The sequence below is a fragment of the Berghia stephanieae genome, chromosome 5 (genome assembly GCF_034508935.2).
Source record: "Berghia stephanieae isolate SIO BIC M18660-M18661 chromosome 5, UCSD_Bste_1.3, whole genome shotgun sequence".
Classification (NCBI taxonomy): domain Eukaryota; kingdom Metazoa; phylum Mollusca; class Gastropoda; order Nudibranchia; family Aeolidiidae; genus Berghia; species Berghia stephanieae.
In genome coordinates this window covers 58,117,309-58,131,535 of record NC_088364.1, presented here as the reverse complement: position 1 = coordinate 58,131,535, position 14,227 = coordinate 58,117,309, and the positions used below count along the sequence as shown (strand labels likewise).

Genomic DNA, 14,227 nt, shown 5'->3' with positions numbered 1-14,227 from the left:
GAATTTGTGAATACCCGGTCCAGGCATAAGCGTCATGGTCTTGTTTAAATGAAACAATGCCATTAAAAAAAATATATGGTCAATGACTAATTAAGCTAAATATGCGGAGTTCAATTAGATAACTTGATCTGTGAATTTTTTTTATAATTAGCTGTTTTTATTCTCCATCATTTAGGTTATGTGATTAAGTTTATAATTGAAATACAAACTTTATCTCACTTATCAATGTTTTGCAATAAAGGAGAGTGTGAGTGAACCTGAGCAAAGGAAATTATTTGAGAGAGTGATATTTATCATACTTTTCAGTTTGTAGTTGAATTCTAGAATGGATTCTTTATAGTTCTCATTGATTGTATGTCAGTGTGTCAGTCTTTAGGACACCGATTACCCTAATGCGGCCACAATTTACAATGTGACGGCCACAAGCCCGTTAAACGCAGAGTGGGGTATTGTTTTTTGCAAGTAATGCTATGGTTTTAATAGGATATCTGTCTCCTATTAAAATACATTCCTGTGTTGGATTTTGGATTAAATTCATGTCTTCTTCGGATTTTGGGATATTTAATTTTCATGGATTGTTATTGTGATTTTCAAGACTATTAATGTAAGTAAATGCCCAAATAGATATTTTTATTCATTTATTCTTTATTTATTTATTTTTAGTTTTGTTTTGTTTTTAAGCATTTATTATAAGAAATATTGTACATATGCACTTATACACCAAAGACTATATCCTTTCAACTGCTTATTATTATTATTATTATTATTATTATTATTATTATTATTATTATTATTATTATTATTATTATTATTATTATTATTATTATTATTATTATTATTATTATTATTATTATTGTTATTGTTATTATTATTATTATTATTATTATTATTATTATTATTATTATTATTATTATTATTATTATTATTATTATTATTTATTATTATTATTATTATTATAAATAATGATAATAATTAATAATAAGTGCATTGAGTGAAATCCCAATCATGGTTGCCCAAATAAAACTGGCGCTAGAATCCCGACTACCTGTCTAAACGAATGTTGTTTGTACGATACATACTAACTACACGTTCAATATCGGGGCAGAAAATATACGTTTGGTTTTATGAAATTAAAACAGTAGTCCCACATTGTTCTTTGATGTTATTTGTGGTTGCATTTGCTTTGAAACTTACACATTATATTGTGTTACATTGTTTACAAAATATTTCTGGTACTCGTATGCATGTTTAGTCAACGGACCACCGGTCAATCGTGTTCTTTATTATTTTATTATTAATTTTGGCTTGACATCTTACATATGTGAATTTGACAGGTTGTTATGGATGGTAATTATAACATTAAGTGATTTTTAAACATTTTTACGGCGTTTTAAATGTCTTTCTTGCATTCATTGCCGAGCACCTCCACTTTTCTGTTACTATTTTAACGATCAGCTGATTTTCTCTTGCCTCCCCTTTAATTTCGCGGACTTTTTTCAGAACGAGGCGTGGGAGTGGCTAATAAGGTGGGCTCATTTGAATTAGCCCGACCTAGTACTGGAGAGGCCAGACAGCAAAAATCGGAGTTAGTTCACCGTCAGGCGACGTGACGATGAGATGACGATGTGGGCGGAGTGGAGTGGTTGGGGGGGGGGGGGGGGGGGGGGGTGTGATAAAAAAGAACAGGAGCGTATCCTGGTTTATGCATTACGGGATGCATGGTGATTCTCAATCTATCAAAAATACACACAAATTGATTTCAGTACGAAGTATAAAGTTTAAGTAGTAACTTTTGAAATTATCTAATTTAAATTTGATTATTTCAGACCTGGTATTACAGCTTATAACTTGAAAAAACAGGCTGGTATTTGCCCACCCTGCCCATTATTACCAGCCGTCCCTGTCATATGTAAATAATTGGCATCAGCTACAACGCCAGGTTTTAATTTATTGGTGATGGTGATGATATCCGATACCCTTATTGTAATTAAGTATGTAACTGGTATTTAATACTTATTATCTATTTTCTCTATCAACATACGCAGGCAGGTTAATCCGGGCGAGGCAAACGTTAAAACAAATTGGCATCCTCATAACTGCATTATATGATAAAAAAATGGCCTGGCCTTATTTGAAGGAGTAGTTTTTTTTAAATTGTATTTTCTGTCTGCTTTGCCCAGCACTGTGTTACACACTACTTTTTTTCCCCCCAAAATATCTTATAAAAATATGAAAACTGGAAGTATTTGAGTATGTGTGTTTTAGGTGTGTGTGTGTGTGTGTGTGTGTGTGTGTGTGTGTGTGTGTGTGTCTGCGTGCCCGCGCGCGCATGTGCGTGTGTGATCCCTTGAAGAGCCTGTCACTTTGGTGAAGGTAAGCATTGGTCGATGCAAAACGATCACGTGACCAAGCATGTGAAAATTACAATTGTAAATCAGAACTCATTTAAATATTAATATAATAATAATAATAGACGTCTTATAACAATAATAATGATAATAATAATAATAATAATAATAATAATAATAATAATAATAATAATAATAATAATAATAATAATAATAATAATTATTATTATTATTATTAATATTATTATTATTATTATTATTATTATTATTATTATTATTATTATTATTATTATTATTATTATTATTATTATAAAACAACAACAACAAACAACAACAACAATAATAATAATAATAATAATAATAATAATAATAATAATAATAATAATAATAATAATAATAATAATAATAGTAATAATAATAATAATAATAATAATAATAATAATAATAATAATAATAATAATAATAATAATAATAATAATAATAAATACTTTATTCATCAAAAAAATAAATAAATAGAAATTCGTTTACAGACGTGGCATGCATAAAATTGTATAAATATAAAGTTGAGAATTTATGGCGACAATATATATATATATATATATATATATATATATATATTATATATATATATATATATATATATATATATATATATATATACGAGGGCTCTTTCATAATTAACCGAAAAATGCCTGTAAAATCCGCGTTTTTTATGCTATCAACAAAATTCTTGCACGTGTTCATACCTTGACTCGTCCTTCATTTCTCTACGTAACAGCCAAGTCTGTCGACACACTTCTGCCAACGCCGCACCATGGAATAGATACCCTCTCGGAAGAAATTTCCGTCAAGGTTTTGTAGCCATTTCCGCACATGGTCAACAAACTCTTCATCGACATCAAAGCGCTTTCCTGCCAGCTCACGTTTCAGTGGCCCAAAGAGGTGATAATCAGATGGTGCGAGGTCTGGACTGTGTGGTGGGTGTGGCAAAATCTCCCATCCATATTTCTCTAGCCAACCTTGCGTCACTCGTGCTGTGTGGGGTTAGGCGTTGTCGTGTTGCAAAATGACCTCGTTGGTCAACTGCCCTGGGCGCTTTCTGCGAATGGCCTCCCTAAGCTTGTCAAGAGTTTGGCAGTACCTTGCAGCATTGATTGTTTCTCCAGGTTGTAAGGTTTCGAACAGAATAACACCACGACTGTCCCAGAAAACAGTTCCCATTATTTTCTTTGCTGACCGCATGACTTTGAATTTCTTCGCGACAGGTGAGGATGGATGTTTCCATGTCATCGAATCTTGCTTTGTTTCTGGGGTGCAATGGTGCAACCAAGTCTCATCACCGGTGACTATGCTGTCAAGAAAAGTCACATCGTACCCTAGAAAGTCTCCGCCGGCGTTGGCAGTATGCCCGTGAACCCTGCGTGAGCTCTTGCTTCTTCTCAAAAGTTCCCTGCAGATGTCCAATCTTTGTTCTTTATGATTGTCTGCCAATTGCTTAGGAACCCATCTTGAGATGACTTTTCTGTAGCCAAGTTCATCAAATACAATTCTATGGGCAGAAGTTTCCGAAATTTCAAGACTGCTTGCGATTTCATGAAGTTTCAACCTCCTGTCTTGACGAATAAGCTCATCAACTCGCTTCACATTGTCTTCTGACGTCGCAGTTATCGAACGCCCTCTCCCTTCCCTGTCTGTCAAGTCGGAATGGCCGGCTTCAAACAAATTACACCAGTGATAGACTTGTGTACGGCTTATAACATGCTCACCATATGAATTTCGGTAGGATTCAGACTTTTGGCGTTCAAAAAACGTATGACAGCTCTGATTTCCTCCTTTGACCAAGTTTCAAGGTGGACCGCCATCTTTAAAATCGTCTAGAAATTCATTGTGCAAAATGATGCACTTCATAATTTGTGGGAATATCCGTAAGGAAATAAGGAATATCATGTCGTTTACAGAATTAAAAAATCTCCACTGGTTGCTAAGCAATGGCATTTTTCTGTTATTTCTGAAAGAGCCCTCGTATATATATATATATATATATATATATATATATATATATATATATATATATATATATATATATATATATAATATATATATATATATCTTATTTTTAAAAAATATTTACCACAATGTTTGAAACAGTCTACATTAATGTTTCAGGCTTAATTTGCCATCGTCAGGACTGAGCTGTTTTGTTGGAGTCAACAAAACAACTCAGTCCTGACGATGGCAAATTAAGCCTGAAACATTAATGTAGACTGTCTCAAACATTGTGGTAAATATTTAAAAAAATAATAATTCGCTCCATTACTACATGTCGAGCACTTTTCGTACCATATTTGTATCAAACACGATTCAATATATATATAATATATATATATATATATATATATATATATATATATATATATATATATATATATATATATATATATATTGAATCGTGTTTGATATAAATATGGTACGAAAAGTGCTCGACATATATATATATATATATATATATATATATATATAATATATATATATATATATATATATATATATATATATATATATATATTACAAAGTGAAATATGTTGTCCCTATGACCCCTGGTTTGAATTTATATGTAAATGTATACAAATGTAAAAATATTGAATTAAGAATTAATAGCGACACTTTATATATTGATCTGATAAATTGAGATTATATTTCTGGTCTCTAGTCGAACAGTTGTGCGTTAAAAATTCGAACACTATGTGGTAAAACTGAATTAAGGTGACGTGTTGTCCTTGTTTTTATAGATATATAAGGCGACGGCTGCTCATGGAGAACTTAATACATTTGTGAAGGGGTGATCGCCATCCTTCATAACTTTCTAAAATTTACTTAGACAAAATCTCTTGAATAGTTCTTCCACATTTGAAATTGGGTGAGTATAACTCCTGGCTTTATTAATTATCCTATCAATTTTCTTATTAATGTCGCAAATACTGGCATTTCCACACCATGTTGTAAAACAAAAAGTAATAACGGTCTCCAAAACAGATCTATAAAAAAGGGTGCATAAAGTTTTGTCTATGTCAAATTCTGAAAGTTTCCGAATTATATACATTCTTTTGTTCAATTTAGAGATAACAGCATCGGTTTGTAAATGCCACTGCAATTTATTGTCAATTAAAATACCCAAATATTGTAAGTCGAAACTTGCTCAACAGCTTGATTGTTAATTTTGAGCGGACTGATGAATTTCTTTGGTTTTTCCTACATTTAATTTCAGGGAGTTATCTTCAAACCAACCAACAAATCTATCGATCTCAGACCTGTATACCGTTTCATCATCAGAAGGGCAGTGTCATCAGCAAATTTTAAAATTGGGACCTAGTCACTTGTAAAGTTATTTGTGTAAACCGTAAAAAGGCGAGGAGAGAGAACAAACCCTTGAGGGGCTCCTGTATTGATAATTATTTTATTAGATTCGTTTCCATTAATTTCTACGAATTGTGCTCTCTCTAAAAGAAAGTCTAAAATCCAGGAATCAAATGGGGATTTATATTCAAACATTTCAGCTTTTCAACAAGTAAATGGGCCGAATCGTGTTTGAATGCTGAAGAAAAATCAATAAAAAGAATTCTGCAATATGCCTTTGGTTTATCTAAATGACTGTAAATATTATTCAACAAAAGGTTAATGGCATCATCAACACTTTTATTTGATTGATATGCAAATTGTAAGGGGTCAGATACGGTGCAGCAACATTTCATTACCTATATTACCGTTTGCATATTAATTTAATAGGACCACTGGGTATAAAGCTGCATGTTGTGTTTTTGACGGGACACCAGAGTAATATTGTGGAATCACTCAACTCAGAAGCTTTAGGGTAGAGTCGGGGAACTTCGCCACCCTGCGGTCGCTCCTCTTCTTTCGCTTATTTCAGTCTCAAGATGTCAATTTTCTTAAAATAGAAACTGGTCATCAAGACAATTAGCCAATCAGTGATGAGATTTTATTAAACTTGTTCCAGTATTTCAATTCGTAATACTTTATTTTCGCATTTAAAAGTTGTTATGCTCGTCGGGGAAATTCGCCATAGTTCGGGGAAATTCGCCACCACTGTCGGGAAATTCGCCGCTCGATTTTAACACTTTTTTTATCGTGAATTTTATGTACTTTTTAGATATTATTTTGTTTTCTCATGTTTATATTTGATTAAATTTGTAGTAATTACTATATTTTATTTATTTACAATGGCAAAAAACTAAAAATATTCAATGACCAACGGCAAGTTTTATAAATGACGATATGATACTATAATAGAAGGCGAAAACATGACAAAATATCTTTTCTTGTGTTTTGCTGAACCATCTTATCCTATTTTTTCTCTTAATCTTTTGCTTCCATTTTGGGTTTTCTTTGAAGTTCTCACCATTTATTCTACAAATATATAAAAAACTGCTTCATTATAGTAAAAAGTTCATTAAGTCCAGTTAAATTACTAATAATCATTACTATCCTCATTATGTAAATTTTATGCACTATGAACGCTACCTAGACACTGCATCACCAATCTATTAAATAATAATCGGTCAAAATATCATCAATGCCCCCTTTAAACATTTAATTAATAATATTTCGACAAAACAGAGCGACAAATGTCCCCAATTAGAACGGCGAATTTCCCCGATACTAGTGGCGAATTTCCCGAAAGCAGTGATATCATTGGGACCCTCAATTAAAAAATAAACGAATATTTTTAACTATTGCAAATGATGGGAACATCAAAACTAATGTTTAAATCATACAATATCAAAATAACAGGTTGTAGAGTAAGGATCTAAGCTGAAAAAACGCTTAAAATGACAACGAGTGAAAGTAGGACTTTGGAATGGCGGGTGTTGGATTTCGGACGAATCAGGCGCACAGAACGACAGACACGCTATGACGTTAATTGACACGATTGTGTCATGATATTAATGTACTAAATGCTGATTGGTAGATTAAAAACAATAGATGAAAAGAGCATCAAAGTGATGATGTGACACTTGGACTCGTCCAATAATAGGTAAGATGGGTTATTTGCATTTCAAGAGAGGGGTGTGAGAAGTGGCGAATTTCCCCGACGGCGAATTTCCCCGACTCTACCCTAAGTGATTAAATGTGAGAGAACAGTTTTATTACGGAGTATAAGCTAAGTAGATACAAGTATATCGCAACATCATTGTAAGTAGAAAAAACAGTATAGATAACTCAAACATTGAAAGTACGGAACAAAGAGTGCATCCTTCTCTAGAGAAGATATGTCACTCTGATGTTTGTAGGCACAAAAAATATTTTAAATAATGGACTTAATGAATAATAACTAATTAAGCTGTAACTAAGATCGATTAGCTAACAACAAAGGGGAGCAACTCTTTCCTAGCGTAATTCGATGAAAATGTCCATAACAAAAACTCTCCTTATAAAAATTAAAACCCTCACACCGTGCAGCAACAATTTTTAAAAATCAATTCATTGGGTTATACTCGTAGATCGAACACAAATAACAGGTAAACATGTTTTCTTTCTTTCTCTATTTATTCAATTTTAGAAAAGCGGGCTATTTAAAAAAATGTGTGTGTGTGTGTGTGTGTGTGTGTGTGGGGGGGGGGGGGGGGGTGGTATTATTATTTTTCATATAATTTCGTTTATGTTATTTTACCGCTTTCGGTTTTTGGTCTGATTTGATTATGGTTTTTATAATATGGCATTAAATTTTTGTTTTGTTATGTTTTAGTTTTGGTTATCCTTCAGAGTCATTAGGCCCGTGGAACCATAGTTTATTCCGGTTTCTTTGGCGTGAACCCGACAATTGCAATTTCTTGCTACCTTTTATGTATGACTCCAGTATATCGTAAGTACATCGTTCTAACAGTAATAGACCCAGCTACCCAATCATTGCCGGAGGTCAGAGAAAAAAAACCCAAACAAACTCGACTTCACCCGGGATCGATCTCGGGCCCTTCGCGTGTGAAACTTGTACTCTACTAACTGAAATGTTGGGGCCCCTTAATCTGCATATATCTGGATGTTTCCTTCTAAATTGCTGCAAAGTACCATTAGTGTTTCTGCGACATTATATCATCATTTTCAACGTTTATTTGTCTAGGTAAGGAACTATCTTCTACAAGTATATGTAATCTCTGTCTTGTTCCTGAAGTCAGATCTCTATCAATGGCATTATTCTTTTCCAACATTTATTTGTCTATACAAGTAAGGAACTATATTCTACACATATATGTAATTTTGGTTTAGTTCCTGAAGTCACAGTTTTATTGGTGTAATTTCATTCAACTTTGCTGCAATTACTGTTAATGTTTGGAGTTATAGCTTAAACGATGTATCTCATTTGTTTGTCTTTAAATTCTCTACATCTTATGTTGTCCCAATAGTTCAGAGGCAGAGAAATCGCTTCACACGCACAGGGGTCAAATCTATCCCGAGTGAAGCCGAGATATCTTTCTGACTTTGACCTCCATGTTCGCCTTGCAGTGATTGGGTAGCTGGGTCTGTTAGATATGGCGGAAAGTACTTTACGATGCAAAGTACCGTAAGTGTTTCTGCGAAATTATACCATCATTTTCAACGTTTATTTGTCTAGGTAAGGAACTATCTTCTACAAATATATGTAATCTCTGTCTTGTTCCTGAAGTCAGATCTCTATCAATGGCATTATTATTTTCCAACATTTATTTGTCTATACAAGTAAGGAACTAGCTTCTACAAATATATGCAATTTTGGTTTAGTTCCTGAAGTCAGATCTATATCAATGACATTATTGTACATAATTATCCTAAAACTATTTTCCCGAGGTGCCACGGTCTTACTGGTGTAATTTCATTCAACTTTGCTGCAATTACTGTTAATGTTTGGCCGGAGTTATAGCTTAAACAATGTATCTCATTTTTTTGTATTTAAATTCTATACATCTTATGTTGTGGTGGTCCCAATAGTTCAGTAGCAGAAAAGTCGCTTCACACGCACGAGGGTCGAATCTATCCTGAGTGAAGTCGAGATATCTTTCTGACTTTGACCCCATGTTCGCCTAGCAGTTAATTGGGTAGCTGGGTCTGTTAGATACGGCGGAAAGCACTTTACGATAGATTAGTTTTTATTTTGCTATTGTTTAATGTCATAGAGACCGGGATGAACTCAGGAACCATTGGGCACATAACCCTACTTACGAAGAATATGCCATCGAAGGCTATGCTTTATGGCCATCAGTCTAGGCAGTGCTGTTATCGTCCTTTATCCTCGGCTGACTTTTAAAAAAAAATTGAGCTTTATATAGCGCAATATCCACTAAATGTGCTCAAATCGCCTTACAAGGGGACCCTGGTCAACAGCAACATTTAACATGTAGGACAAGACATGCTGCCTGTAAGGCGATATTACAATTTTTCGGACAAAGACACTGCTGTTAACGGCCAGGTACTCATTTTACACCTGAGTACGGTGAGAGAATGTGAGTAAAGAGCCTTTTCCAAGGACTCAACTATGCGCCGAGCGCGAGGCTCGAACCCAGGACCTTCCGATCCGAAAGCGAGTGTCATACCACTAGACCACATAGCCGCACGGTTTCCAGTTCCAGTTCTTTCCTTTTTTGTACATCAGCATCAAGGCCCCGCGTGTTCCCGGGGGAAGTTTTTGTAACGAGAGTTTTTTTGTTTTTGTTTTTTTTTTAACGAGTGTGTTTGCTAGCCTTATGCCCAACCACGTGGTCCAACATTCCTTTCTCATCCGGACAAGCCAAGGCAGACTTCTAAAGTGTCGGTCTAATTTGTTAAAAGAGATGTGCTCGTTGAGTTAGAAGAGAAGTGTACTTATTTGCAGGTCTGATAACCCAAAACTGTTATGTTGTAATGGATATACTCTCAAACCAACGCAAAATATTGTCCATTACAACAATATTAAAACGGGCCCATAATTAGAGAGAGAGAGAGAGAGAGAGAGAGAGAGAGAGAGAGAGAGAGAGAGAGAGAGAGAGAGAGAGAGAGAGAGAGAGAGAGAGAGAGAGAGAGAGAGAGAGAGAGAGGAGAGAGAGAGAGAGAGAGAGAGAGAGAGAGAGAGAGAGAGAGAGAGAGAGAGAGAGAGAGAGAGAGAGAGAGAGAGAGAGAGAGAGAGAGAGAGAGAGAGAGAGAGAGAGAGAGAGAGAGAGAGAGAGAGAGAGAGAGAGAGAGAGAGAGAGAGAGAGAGAGAGAGAGAGAGAGAGAGAGAGAGAGAGAGAGAGAGAGAGAGAGAGAGAGAGAGAGAGAGAGAGAGAGAGAGAGAGAGAGAGAGAGAGAGAGAGAGAGAGAGAGAGAGAGAGAGAGAGAGAGAGAGAGAGAGAGAGAGAGGAGAGAGAGAGAGAGAGAGAGAGAGAGAGAGAGAGAGAGAGAGAGGAGAGAGAGAGAGAGGAGAGAGAGAGAGAGAGAGAGAGAGAGAGAGAGAGAGAGAGAAGAGAGAGAGAGAGAGAGAGAGAGAGAGAGAGAGAGAGAGAGAGAGAGAGAGAGAGAGAGAGAGAGAGAAGAGAGAGAGAGAGAGAGAGGAGAAGAGAGAGAGAGGAGGAGAGAGAGAGAGAGAGAGAGAGAGAGAGAGAGAGAGAGAGAGAAGAGAAGAGAGAGAGAGAGAGGAGGACCACAGGCTTTCCCTCTCATAGCTTGTTACAGGAATAATATAATATGGAGTATGATGGAATGGAAGATGGTGAATGGTGTTATAGGGGAATGGTGAAAGTGAAGGATTGTAACGAAAATATTAGGAAGGTTGTTGTGATGATGATGATGATGATGATGATGATGATAATGATGATGATGATGATGATAATGATGATGATGTTGTTGATGCCGGTTTGTTTGTTTGTTTGTTCGGTTTGTTTTTTTTTTTTTTTTTCGATGATTACTATGTTACTAGTGTGCATCTGTGTGAGTGTGTCTATGTCAATATTGTATTGTTATAAATGTGTCACCAAATGACAAATTGCCACTTTTTTTTAGGACAATAAAGATATATTATTATTATTATTATTATTATTTTATTATTATTATTATTATTATTATTATTATTATTATTATTATTATTATTATTATTATTATTATTATTATTATTATTATTATTATTATTATTATTATGTTGTTGGTATCAGGGCCCAAGCGGACTGGATCTGGTTATTTACTAGTCAAGTAAATGCCTTGCTCGTCTTAAGCCTGAGCGGAGCAAGTGAATTTTTTTAAAAATCGAATTTTATGAACGTTTTCTAGCCTCTGACTAGCCAAGCTCTTGCCTAGAAGAAGTGGGCGTTGTAAGGATAGTGACTAATTCGGCTATTTTGTGCTGGGCCCGTTCTAATGAACGCGGACTAGCGCTTAGTCCCGGACTATCTCTGACTTTAGTAAATGACTAGAAAAAATCGGATTTAATGTGAGCTGACTAAGCTAGTCCCAGACTAAAATCACGTCACCTTCGGACTAAGTTTGGCCAAGATTTAGTCACTTGCTCGAGTCGGACTTGATCGTTTAGTCTCTGACTAGTAACTAAGAAACGGCGTCAACAAAGTCAACAAAGATGGCGGCCAATGTTAGACGACTCGGTTCGCGAGAAAAAAATACATAGAAAAAGAATTATAACGACAAAAGTAATCTGTTGATATTTGTCAATACTAAAGGAAACGGTTTAAAGGTCACAGATCGTCGAAAGCACACATTTTTGTCCGGGAAACTAATAAATCTGATGAAGTTGAGTGACTCAGTGAGTCTGAGCCTGAGATTTCAGCTTCGCTTGGTTCGAAGTTTAGATTTAGATATTTAGAGAATAACAAACACACAACTAGACCTAGCTTATTTTTTAATATGAAAATTATGTTGTTTAGCTAAAACACCCCTACCCCCTTTTATTTTCTTTATTTTTGTGCCAAGCAAAGCAATGCGAAGTTACTCTCGATCACATGACGTGATTCGTATGACTATGACTATGACACTGTCATTGACAGTACTGCCAAAACAACTGTCAACACATGAAAATGGCGGCAGCTGTGCTGTTTCAAATTCGTCAGAGAACACTGATTCAACGGGAGAGGGTGTTTCGGGTCAGACTTAATCCCATCGATTCGTTTAACGACGATGAAATATACGAACATTTCCGTTTTCATCGTGAACACATTTTTATAATTTGTGATCTTGTAAAAGACGACCTTGATCGTCTTCTCTGGAGGAAAGGTTAGTATCTGTATTCATTTTAATTTTAATTCTAATCTCATACTAGACTAATCTTTAAAGAGAAGTTTTCTTATATTCTCATGCATCCAACCCTAAATCGGTGCGGGCAAGACTTCTTCTTCTTCTTCTCCTTCATCTTCACACCTCCTCGTCCTTCTTCATCAACATCATCATGTTCATCTTCTTCTGCCACTTCTTCCTCCTCCTCTTCTTCTTCTCAACTGAACTAGTCAAACTAAGTGTTAGTGTTGGTAGATTTCTCTAATCATCACACACAAACCACTATGACTGTTACTGGTATGACATGGAATGGAAATTTTTTCACCGCTCTCTGGCACTATTGAATTTTGCATTCCCTTAACCAATTTTCGAGCTCTTGTCGGAGATTATTTTCACTGTAATTGTAATATTTTTGAAAGGGAACATTTTTCATTAGCAAAACCAGTTTAGAATTGAAGAAAAAAAAATTGTACAGTTGGACTGACAAATTGCTGAGGAGAATCAATCTTTAAAATAGGATTTTTCACTCGAGGCGATGGGGCAGCGTGGCTCAGCAGTATGGTCTTTGCTTTGTATCCAAAAGGTAATTAGTTTGATCACCGTTGTACTGTGCGGCCTTGAGCAATCCATCTCGTCCTAGTTCCATTTGCGGCACTGCACTGCGGCTGATGTCTGGGTTATTCCAGTGTTCCCTTGGAATAGACGCTAAAGACAGACAAATTTCCCCATTGGATGAAAAAAGGGAATGTTATCTTTATATGCATATATGCTGGTCTGACATCCGAATGCAATATGGGCCTCGTTTAACATTGTTGCACTGGACATTATTTTGTGTAATTTTTTGAGATTTTCATTATAACAATGAGCTCATGATGTATTGGGTTATCAGACCTGCAAATTAGTGCACGTTGCCTTAAGGCTTAAGGAAAATTAGTTTATTTCATCCCAGCTTAAATGATGAGATTTACCGTTATAATATTATAATAAATGCGAGAGTAAAATACAAACTATGACACTATTTCAATACGAAGCAGAAATCAGAGCCATTCGAAACATTACAAGAAATACAAACAAAAAAAGAAAAGAAAAATATCGGATCGGAAGGTCCTGGGTTCGAGCCTCGTGCTCGGCGCATAGTTGAGTCCTTGGAAAAGACTCTTTACTCACATTCTCTCACCGTACTCAGGTGTAAAATGAGTACCTGGCCGTTAACAGTGTTGTCTTTGTCCGAAAAATTGTAATATCGCCTGACAGGCGTCATGTCCTGTCCTACATGTTAAATGTTGCTGTTGACCAGGGAACTGTTGTAAAGCGCTTTGAGCACATTTAATGGATATTGCGCTATATAAAGCTCAATTTAATTTAGTATGAATCAAGTAAAAATCCTCTCTTGCGGTTATACCAAAGCTGTTAAAAAATCGTAATATGTTGTTTCAAAACTTGTGTCGTGTTTTTAAAATTTCACTTCAAATACACATTACAAAGATGTTGTCGACGGTCAATTTAAATAAAGTATTTCACTGGATAGACTTTAAAAAGTGAAAGTAATACATTCGAGTACAGTTTCCTTGAACTTGAACTCATTCGAATATCCCAAATTTTTTCATTATTATTTTTAGTTGTCATTCCATTCCTTACTTGAACTAATTTCACCTAGCCAA

The 14,227-nt window shown here is 35.1% G+C and overlaps 1 protein-coding gene across 1 annotated transcript in view; it reads left to right on the top strand.

Annotated features, from left to right (window-relative positions):
• The first annotated feature begins 5,041 nt into the window (after nucleotides 1-5,041).
• The window catches only part of LOC144973310 (uncharacterized), a 25,582-nt gene continuing 16,396 nt past the window's right edge, over nucleotides 5,042-14,227 (top strand). Inside the window, exon 1 of the mRNA XM_078915585.1 lies at nucleotides 5,042-5,265. The gene's annotated coding sequence lies outside the window, so the exon portion shown is untranslated. The remainder of the gene's footprint in view (nucleotides 5,266-14,227) is intronic.